This window comes from Sinocyclocheilus anshuiensis, unplaced genomic scaffold (assembly GCF_001515605.1).
Source record: "Sinocyclocheilus anshuiensis isolate Anshui unplaced genomic scaffold, SAMN03320099.WGS_v1.1 scaffold394, whole genome shotgun sequence".
Lineage (NCBI taxonomy): Eukaryota > Metazoa > Chordata > Actinopteri > Cypriniformes > Cyprinidae > Sinocyclocheilus > Sinocyclocheilus anshuiensis.
In genome coordinates, this window is record NW_015542343.1 from 615,658 (window position 1) to 627,571 (window position 11,914).

An 11,914-nucleotide genomic window follows, 5' to 3' on the forward strand; every position below is an offset into this window, starting at 1 on the left:
TGTTGCTCGTGTGAATCAGTGGTTCATTCACAGAGTTCTGTGCTGGTTTTAGCTGCTCTGTTAATGCTAATGTTCTCTAGTGAAGTCACACATGACCGTCAGCAGTCCTTTGTTGCGAGAGGTGGAGGCGTGTCGAGGCCGACAGCATGTCTGTTCGAGGGGTTCCCTGCATGCAGTAACAAATGATGATGCTCGCATGAACACACACACACACACACACACACACACACACACACACACACACACGCGCACACACACACACTACAGGTGCACACACACACACACACACACACACACACACACACACACAGAGCAGCGCTTCATTGTCCTTCACATGCGTCTGTCTGAACATCAGCTCTGCTCTGCTCAGTAGCTGTTTACTCGTGGAAACTCAGCTGAGATTCACTGTAAGTCGCTCTGAATGTCTTTACTAGTGTGTTGTTTTGTCCTTTTAATTGATGACCTACTTATTTAGTTAGTTATGGTTGATGTCGGTGACCAGCACTCATGAGATCTGAATAGAGAACTCTGTCTGGAAATGTGATTATGTAGTTCATTAAGTTATTAAAGTTTGCATTGCATTTAAAAGAAGAACTGATTATTTATTAACAGAGTTCCCATGCTTTTGGAAAAGCTAATTGTGATTTCCAGGACCTGGAAAAGTTTTTGAAATTAATTAAATATAATTCAAAAACATTATAATTTATTGTAACAACATACAGTATGCTTTTTACTTATATAAATATTTTTCTAATAATGCCCAACCTTGAAATATTCGAGCTGAAAATGTTCTTCGTGAGTGCAATTATTTTTGCACTGCAACAATGTTGTGAGGTTTATGAAACTTAATAGAAGAAATGTAAAAGGAAAAGAAAAAAATGAACTTCTCTGTAAATAAGTCTTATATAGCTATGGAAAGGTTACAGAAATTAATCTAAAAAAATAAATATGGAATATAATATTAAAAATATGACTTAATATAAGATAATATAATTAAGTAATACTGTAAAAATATGCATTATATATGCGTGTGTGTATATTATATATATATATTTATATATATATATATATATACACACACACACACACACACACACACACACATATATAAAAAACATTTTAACATTACATTTAAATACATATGAATATATATACATTTATGTATTTATTTATATATATAGTGTGTGTATATGTTTGTGTGTGTGAGTGTATACTGTAAATATATATATATATACTGTAAACATTCACAGTATGATGTTGCTTAATGGTCACATTGGCATGCGGGTAAACAAATTAAACATTTCTATTTTTAGTGCTCAAGTGTTTAAATCATTTATTTTACATATTCATTATGTAATTAATTATTAGCTTTCTAATAACTCACAAACCCAACACAGTTCCTTCATTAAGCCCAGTTTGAGAAACCCTCGTTTAATCAGTGTTTAATGCATTTTATGATGTTGATATCAAAAATGGAATATACTTTCTTTCTCTTTGCTGTTTTATATCAATATGGTATGTTTAATGGTAAGTTTAAAACAAGTTACATAAAAAGTAACCTAAAACGTAGTCAGAATGTATTACCTAAAATGAGTAACCTAGATTATGTTACTAACTTTTCATCATGTAATCTGCAATTTGTAAGTAATCTATCCAGCACTATATACTATACATATATATTAGGGCTGTCAGAGTTAATATGTTAATCATGCAATTACTGCAGCATCTTTTTTCTTGGCATCCTTTGGCTGGTATTCGGCATTAGACTAATATTAACATGTTATCAAGCGCGATAAGATGCAAAAGAGAAGTTAATTTGGTACTAGGCATCGACACACTGACACGCACAGAAAGCGCTTCAGACAGCGTGCTAATAGAGCTTCAACAAACAAAAAACTCAAAATTATGTCAAAATGCCCGTTTTTGGCAAGTAACCTCATAAGCACAGTCTTAAATGAGTTAAAAACTCCTAAATGACCATAAAGAGTTGGGAGAAAAACAGATGTGCGTCATATGCGTCAGGATTTAAAGAGACAGCGCTGCTTTTAAAGTCAAACCTGCTGCAGTCTCTCATTGACGGAAATCACAGAACTAAAGAAACACTCGCTGTTCTTCGCCGATTAACTTTTGTGGCATGAATAAAGATGAATCTATATTCAATTTATAGTTTATGCATATACAATTTATAGTTTATGTAAAGATTGTTTTATGTTCACTTAAATTAAAAGTTTTGTTATATATATTTTTTAAACCTATTAGGCTATTACTGAAATTCATTGCTCAAAAGGTTTGGAAACACTGCATTAATTTAGTAGAGTCACACAAATGTGCACATGCTTATAATTGTGTCACATGTCTGATGATGTAAACATTGCCAAATACAGTATGCATTGCTTTAAATGGCTTTTTTATGTACAGTTGTACAAGCTCACTGCCTAAAGGAATATGTTCTGTTTATTTGAAACGGTCAGATCCGTCTTTTGATGTATAATTCAAGCGTGCTAAATTAATAATGCTTAGCATTTGTTATTGGAGCACTGAATCGCTGTAGTTTGTGAATCGCTGGCAGGAGGGCAGAACGGCGTTTGGCAGAAATGACAGAGATGAGTTTAGCATACAGTCATTCACTGCTGCTGCTGCTTCCGGCAAACACTGAATACAACTGATGTCAATACAATACGATCCTCTCTCAGGGCCGCTTCATCACCGCCAGAAAATAAATCTCATTTGCAAACATGCATGGATTTTGCATTGACGTTTATAATAAGCATGATAGAAAATGAAAGGAGGGACGCATATATTGCACATATTAAATTGATAGTTTTACTCTCAGATTGAACGTGTTTTTCATGTCACGTAAGAAGAAGAGATCATTTATATTTTAACTAGACAAGGAAAGTTTGACAAACACTCGCCTGAAAGGGTTTATAAAAGCCCTGTGGAGTGACAACTTTTACAATAGCTGTTAAAGTGTTTTGGGTGGTTGCTAGGGTGCAGTTACTAATGTGTTCTGCATGGTTGCTAAGAAGTTTTAAATGGTTGCTAGGCTTCTTCTAAAGTATTCTAAGTGGTTGCTAAGGTGTTGCCAGGCAGTTGCTAGGGTGGTTGCTAAGGTGTTGCCAGGCAGTTGCTAGGGCGGTTGGTAAGGTGGACGTTAAGATGTTCTAAATGGTTGCTAGGCTATTGCTAAGGTATTCTAAGTCGTTGCTAGGCAGCTGCTATGGTGGTTGCCAGGCAGTTGCTAAGGTGTTGCTAAGCAGTTGCAAAAGTGTTCTAAATGGATCCTAGAGTGTTGATAAGTGGTTGCTATGGTGTTCAGGGAGGTTGCTAGGTAGTTGCTAGGGTGGTTGCTAAGGTGTTGCCAGGCAGTTGCTAGGGCGGTTGGTAAGGTGGAAGTTAAGATGTTCTAAATGGTTGTTAGCCTATTGCTAAGGTATTCTAAGTGGTTGCTAGGCATCTGCTATGGTGGTTGCCAGGCGGTTGCTAAGGTGTTGCTAAGCAGTTGCAAACGTGTTCTAAATGGATCCTAGAGTGTTGATAAGTGGTTGCTATGGTGTTCAGGGAGGTTGTTAAACTGTTGCTAGGCAGATTATGTAAATAAGCCCTGTGGAGTTTGAAATGTTTTACTTGTCTTTCTAGGTAGTTGCTAAGGTGCTTTTAAGGTGGTTGCTAGGGTGTTGCTAAACAGTTACTAATGTGTTCTGCATGGATCTGCAAGCCCTGTGGAGTTTGAAAACTTGTCTTTCTGGGCCACTGCTAAGGTATTTTATGTGGTTGCTAGGCAGTTGCTAGGGTTTTTGCTAAGGTGTCTCCAGGCAATAGCAAGGGTGGTTGCTAAGGTTTTGCTAAACAGTTACTAATGTGTGCTGGATAGTTGCTAGGCCAGTACTAAGGTATTCCTAATGGTTCTAGGGAGGTTGCTAAGGAATTGACAGGCAGTTGCCAAGGTGTTGCTACACAGTTACTAATTTGTTCTAGATAGCTGCTAAGAAGTTGCTAAGTTGTTCTAAATGGTTGCTAGGCCAGTGCTTAGTTATTCTGAGTGGTTGCTAAAGCCGACCTCCATACGTCATCCTCCCGGAGCTGCTTCTGTGTATAACTGCTGGCGCAAGCTAGATTAAAGTGATTATTACGTTTTGAATATGGATATTTTTCTTACAAAAATGCATCGATTCGCTACAGAAGGCCTTTGTTCAAAGCCATGTGAGACACTTTTTTTATGGATGGGTGCTTTTTATTTAGCTTCTTTTGGACTGATGCATGCAACACCCGCTGAGTGGCATTAAACAGCTTGAAAGATCAAAGACAATTTTTAATATAACTCCGACTGGATTCGTCTGAAAGAAGAAAGTCATATACACCTAAGATTACTTGAGGGTGAGTAATTTTCATTTTTGGATGAACTAACCCTTTAAGAAGTTGCTACATTGTTCTAAATCAGGGGTACCCAACCCTGTTCCTGGAGATCTAACTTCCTTAGGAAGGTAGATCTCCAGGACCAGGGTTGGGCACCCCTGTTCTAAATGGTTGCTAGGCCAGTGCTAAGGTATTCTGAGTGGTTGCTAGGGAGTTTGCTAAGGTGTTGCCAGACAGTGGCTAGGGCGGTTGCTAAGCAGTTGGAAACGTGTTCTAAATGGTTCCTAGAGTGTTGATAAATGGTTGCTATGGTGCTTAGGGAGGTTGCTAGGCAGATTCTGTAAATATGAGAATTAGTATGATGGAGATACTGTTATAGTTTTTATCAGTCGTTTGTATTAGTTTTTATTTTTAAATGAAAATGCTAAATGTTGCAGAACAGAGCAGAATATATTGAGTGCAGCTGGTGAATATCTCGCGTCTAAAAATAAACTCTGCATAGCGTTTGATGCCGCTGACCTCAGAAACTCAGCAGATCCAGTGCTGGTAAACCGTCTGTGGGTTGAACATCTGAGGCTGGGACTAGTTTACATGTAACCTGCAGTAGACGAGTCTCTTTAAATCCAATCGCTTTGGCCCAAACTCCTCAGTGTCTCCGAGAGTGAAGGAGTCTCGGGTTTTACACGACTGCCAAGATGTGTAGCAGATGCCCGCAGAACGTCATGGCAACAGCTGGCATGACAAGCATGCAATGGTTTTAAAGGAGCAGTTCACCCCAAAAGACCTTACTCAAAAATAACTTACTCACTGTTATTACTTCTGTGGGATATTTTACAGGAGTCCAGTATATGATCTAATTATTCCATATCTTAAATATAGAAATATTCCTAGTAAATAGAAAATTTGTGTCACATACTACGAAGCTTATATTTAGCTGGAATATTTTTCTTTTATCTTTAAATCATAAAAATGGAGCAGAATCTGCACCCAAAATATTTAGGCCTAAATTTTAGATTTATGTATTTGAATTGCATATAAAATGTTCATTCATTTGGATTATATAGTTTTAACATAAACAAACAAATGAACTTAATGTGATTCATATTTGTCAGTCATAAATACTGTAGATGAAACAGGTCAGATTTCTGTAATAGTATGTAATGTGTTTTAAATACACAATAACCATGCCAAAATATATTTCAAAATGTGTTTCAAGGGCAAAAAAAAAACAAAAAAAACATTAAAAAACATTTCTAATCTTAATCAAAATGTAACTACTAGAGATCAAAACTAGATTTATAATGATTTAGTAATGTTTCTGTTTTGTTTTATATTGTAATATAGTAATTTCTTTGTTCTTTGGAATATTGTAAAGTATGTTCTTTGCTGATTTATTTGCTGATGATGATTTGGTGATATATTTGAGCAAATATAGTTTAATATAATATATAGTAATGTATATATTGGACCATGTTCATAATTTTTAATGAAATAAGTTTGTCTTTTATGCAATTCAAATACATACATCTTTCATTTAGGCCCATGCACTGGCTCTGTTGAGCATTCTGGGTACAAATTGGTTAAAAGAGCCCCAATGCTCTTCACTCTTGAAGTCGACTACTCACTTTGAGTCAGCTTTTCACGGCCTGTTTTAAAATGAATGCAGCCTGGCATGATTTCCATGCAAATGAGCGCTGGGAATGAGAGGCGTTATTTAGACGCAGCCCTCATGCTGTCAGGTCCTTCTAACCTTGTCTTAATGCTTTTGTCCTAATTAGCAAGTGTCTGTGACCGCAAACGCCTCCCTCCGGACGTCTCTCCACTTTGAGTGGCAGTTTCGCCGGACGACGGGGGGAAATTTACCTCGAAAGTGTCCAGAGACAAAACTACAGAGACAAAAGCTCAGGCTTTTAGGTCAGGGCTTTTAGGAAGGCGTTTGGATTGGGATCTCTCTCCCTCATCGGCATGATTTGCCAATAGCGCTGGAGGGAAAATATCACATTTAGCATCTGTTTCTTAAGGTGCTCAAGGAACAGACAAGGCTCTCGTGCGTCTCAGAAATGGCCAAATGCTGGGTCTCAGACTGGTGAGGAGCTAGGGATTGTTTGTTGCTTTCTGCTTGCTGTGTTTCAGTGGCTGATTGTTTGATATCCGGTCCGCTGAAGATGACTAATCATCAAACTGTTTCATGGCTGGTTTCTTTCTACGGTGTTTGTCTCTGTCATTCTGCTCAGGGTTTGTTTTAAATCTCTAAATCTAAAGTATTAAACTAATGCAATTAATTCAGCCTGAACTGGTTACCCTGCAGTTTTCATGCAAACTTTGTTTTACAGACAATTTTAGTATTAGTGATACTACCATTTATGTATGTATGTATGTATGTATTTATTTCCATGCAATCTTCATGTAAACTTTGTTTTGCACTTAAGTGGGGCTACTACCATTCATTAATTAATTAATTAATTAATTCATTCATTCATTCATTCATTCATATGCATTATTCATTCAAACTTTGTTTTGCAGATAATTTTAGTCTTAGGGGTACTACCATTTGTTTATTTATTTATTTACATGCAATCTTCATTTAAACTTTGTTTTGCACTTAATTATAGTCTTGGCGGTGCTACCATTTATTTATTTATTCATTCATTTGTTATTTAATTATTTATATATTTGTTTGTTTGTTTAGCTCTATTCGTTTATCTCTAATTATTTTTTATTTTAATTAATTAATTAATTCATTCATTCATATGCATTATTCATTCAAACTTTGTTTTGCAGATAATTTTAGTTTTAGGGGAACCAATATTTATTTATTTATTTATTTGTATTTATTTGTATTTATTTATTTATTTATTTTTTATTACTATGCAGTTCTCATTCGAGCTTTATTTTGCGGATAATTTTAATGTTGTATTTATTTATTTAGTTAGTTAGCTAGCTGGTTAGTTATTGATAGCTGAAGTTTGAAAGAAATTTACAATTGAAAAAGTTAGGGTTAGGGTTAGGGTTAGGTTAAGTTTAGGGTTAGGGTTTTGAACAAATCAAAACTTTTCGTATTGATTTGTTCATCATTCAAAATGTGATGGCCTGCTGTAATATTTGCATACTGAATTCTGATTGGTTTTCTTTCTTGCATCTGTTCAACTATATACTGTTTAGCCGTTAAAACAGACTACAGATTACATTCAGATTACATTCTGATTCTTATTTTTACACAGAATCAAAGACTAAAACCTGAATTTACCACAGACTCAATGGCACTTTACTGCTGCTGCACAAACACTAATACATCCTTCAGGAAGGAAACATTTAGTTGTGCAACTCCATTGCAGCATTGCATTTTAAAGGGAAATGTGGCTTGGGATAAACAACGAGCATCATTAATTTCCATCTGAACTCGCCCTTCAATTCACAAATCGCAGATTTTCATGATCTCATCTTGGAATCAGTATCAGTTCCTGGTGGACTCTCAGTCCTCGTACCACAGTTTAATTCCTAGTTAGTTAGCTGTGTTCACCATTCCACATTCACTGAAGCTTTGGTTTTGTTGCTCTGTTTTGGCTGAAGGTTTTCGGACAGAATTAGAGCTGCAGAATAATGCCAGAGCGAGGCTTGGAAAAAATGCACGCTCCAGGCACAGATCCACAGATCATATGTGGAACAATCATTATCACAATCCATATCAGACGGCTGGAGGTATCGATAGCATTCATGCTCACAAGAGCTGGTGAACAATGCATTTCAATCTAACTTTAAAAACAGTGCAGATGAAGGCTTTCTGTTGAACTCGTCTGACTGCAGAAATTCCAGCATTCTTCAGTTTTACCACAGACTTGGGAAAAGTGGCAGTGATCTTACAGCAGCCGACCAAAGTATTTCCACACTCGCACACAACGGCACTGAAACGCTGACGCTTTCACAAAGAGCAGAATAAACGTTTGTTTAGTGAAAGCGGTTGGGTGAAATGAGCGTTTCCCAAGAGTGCATAAAGCAGGCGATCAGACTGCGTGTCAAATCATCAAATGCAGCGTGTTAAATCTATAAGCGGCTGTTTCTTCAACACTGAGAACTTCTTGTCTTCTTGAGCTTTTAGAAAACAATTTGACAACTAACATGTTCAAAACACAAATGCACATCATCAAAGGAGTTGTCATTCGGTCAACCAACAAACGATCATTTCTATCTCAGATTGTGCATTTTGATTTAAAACATTTTGTACAACTGACATTTTAATCATTAAAATCTTTTATCTTTCACTGCAAAAGTAGATTGTTGCAATAATTCACAGCTTACTTTTATTTTTTTTATTTTTTTAAATCCAAGTTGATTAAACTTAAATGTTAAGGCAACATAAACACGTAGTTTTAAGTTGAAACAACACATTATAAGTTTGAATTTTAAGTTTGTGTAACTATTGCATCAGCATTTTTTTTTACAGTGGGTGCATGTACTGAATCATATTTTCACGCTTTGTGCATAATTTGGTAAATTGATTGGAAATAATGCACAAAAAAGTCATATTTATCTTAATTTTTCTTTGTTTTTACATCATGCATCTTATATTTCATCACAAGCTCTTCATTGCCATCTTCTCTGTAAACAAGTACACTAACATTTAACAATTTTATTAGATTTTTTTCTTTATTATTTTGCTGTTTTTTATGGAAATGACGCCACAGAGGGACAGTTGAAATGTAGTGAATATTGTTTGTAAATATTGATATAAATTATTTAATGCAATAATTATTTAATAAAATAATTTGTATATTTCAGTCTAGTTTTCTAGTTTTTTTTTAAGTTTATTGGAGTACATTTTAAAAGAAAATACTGTTTCTTGCCATTTTTTAACTATTTGTGAATTTTACTAGCAATTTTTAAGTGCAAACTGTTTCTACACCAATTTTGCTTCAGTGTATGTTTATTAGATTGTCATAGCTTTTTAAAATGTTTGAATTTATATTTTTATAGTTGATGTTCATATTATATATATATATATATATATATATATTAAAGTCTGAGTCTGCAATAAAATCTCAAATTTATAGCGAATCTAAAAGATGAAGGCATGATAAAAAAGTTTCCAAAAAGTTTTGATGAGACCTTCATATAACAAAGAGTTAAAATGTTAGTTTGAATAAAAATCAACCCCTGTGACATACTGGAAAAGTGCCTGAAGTTGAAGAAACACCCAATTATAATTATAAGATAAATAACTCTCGCTGACATTGACTGGCAGCCGTGGGATCAAATTAAACTGGATTTCTCAGCACTGTCATAATGGGTTGTGTGGTATAGCATGAACTAAACATGCCTTTGTGGCCAATATTTATCATTAGTTACTTGTTACCCTCAAGTCATTTCAAACCTGTATGCTGTTATTTTTCTGTGGAACGCTAAAAAATAATTATTCGTGAATCTTTTGATAACACATTTCCATTTGTTAACATTAGATAGCTGCATTGGGTAAGATGAACTACACTGTAATGGATTTTTGTAATTTGAACAGTATTTTACTGTAATATGTACAGTATAATACTGTTATATTTGCAAACAGTATTATACTGTAAATAGCAAAGGATTATGGGAAAATATATGCACACTACTGTAATTCTTCACTACTGTAAATCGATTTACAGTTGTGACAATGCCTGCGAAAAACTGACCAATGGCAAGGGAGATTACTTTTCAAGTTTTTTTTTCCATTTGGTGGGAGTGGCGGACAGCGGAGGAAAGACTCAACAAAAAGGTTAGTATACTTCATAATGATACTGTAAATACTTTTACAGTAACTTACTGGATTCCAGCTGCCAGTAAATTACTGTAAAATTTACAGCAACCCTTTTACAGTGTAACAATGAAAAATACTTCTAAATCATTTATTAATCAATGTTAATTTCATCATTTAGGCAAGTAATACATTATTAAAATCAAAAGTTGTATCTGTTAATATTATTTTTAGCTGCACTATGTAACTTTTGGTTAAAAAAATAAAACTGCAACCCTCTTGTAGAAGAACGTTGTTTTGTTTGCGCTTCCGATCTGTGTGCAATTTCCCGCGAAATCCATCCCGACCGCTCTAAGATAAGGCCTATAAATCATTATTACAGGTTTATCAAAGTGCATCTGGGTAAAGTAAATACAACATATGCAATACATGCAAATGCAAATAAATAAATACAAATACAATGGCAAGGGAGATTACTTTTCAAGTTTTTTTTCCATTTGGTGGGAGTGGCGGACAGCGGAGGAAAGACTCAACAAAAAGGTTAGTATACTTCATAATGATACTGTAAATACTTTTACAGTAACTTACTGGATTCCAGCTGCCAGTAAATTACTGTAAAATTTACAGCAACCCTTTTACAGTGTAACAATGAAAAATACTTCTAAATCATTTATTAATCAATGTTAATTTCATCATTTAGGCAAGTAATACATTATTAAAATCAAAAGTTGTATCTGTTAATATTATTTTTAGCTGCACTATGTAACTTTTGGTTAAAAAAATAAAACTGCAACCCTCTTGTAGAAGAACGTTGTTTTGTTTGCGCTTCCGATCTGTGTGCAATTTCCCGCGAAATCCATCCCGACCGCTCTAAGATAAGGCCTATAAATCATTATTACAGGTTTATCAAAGTGCATCTGGGTAAAGTAAATACAACATATGCAATACATGCAAATGCAAATAAATAAATACAAATAATAACTTACGTCCAGGGACGTAACAGCACGATTTGACTCTTTCATTAATTAATTTTTTATATTTTTATCAAAAAAAAGTTGCATGGTGTAGCTTTAATGGACCAGATCTTACACTAACTAATTTCATTCCAATAGAAATCCGATCGCGCGAGTTCATATTGAAATGACTGGATTTCACTCATGAAATTTTGTCGAACAACAGTCCTTGCACAATGAGTCCGAAATTTTCATATGCGTTTTTTCGTATTCGTCATCCTTTCCTCTCAAAATACTTGCTACGAATGGTAAAACGCAGAAAATCGAACCTGATCCTAATTTTTTTTATGACAGACTAAACTTTCGGAGGCAGTGTGTAAACATGATTGACACAACGTGAGGTCTTATTTATTTTTTAACGTGCGAAAATTTCAGACGAGAATTTCGGACTCTTGTGAGCTTAACCACGCTTTAACTAACGTTAGAATAGAATAACAAATACTTTAAAGGGATACTTCACCCAAAAATGAAAATTCTGTCATTAATTACTAATTACCCTCATGTCGTTCTAAACCCGAAAGACCTTCGTTCATCTTCAGAACACAAATTAAGATATTTCTGATTAAATCCGAGAGCTCTCAGACCCTCTGTCGACAGCAAGGGAACTACCACGATCAACGCTCAGAAACATAGCAAGGTGATCGTTAAAATAATCCATGTGACATCAGTGGTTCAACCGTAATTTTACGAAGCTACGAGAATACTTTTTGTGCGCAAAGAAAACAATAATAACGACTTTATTCAACAATTCGTCTCCTCCGTGTCACCCTATAGCGCCATTTTGGAGAGTATCACAAACAACGTATGTACGCGGATA

At 35.0% G+C, this 11,914-nt stretch overlaps 1 protein-coding gene across 1 annotated transcript in view; it reads left to right on the top strand.

Annotated features, from left to right (window-relative positions):
- mid1 (midline 1) overlaps nucleotides 1-11,914 on the top strand; it is a 68,855-nt gene that overhangs the window by 2,582 nt on the left and 54,359 nt on the right. The gene's annotated exons all lie outside the window — the stretch shown is intronic.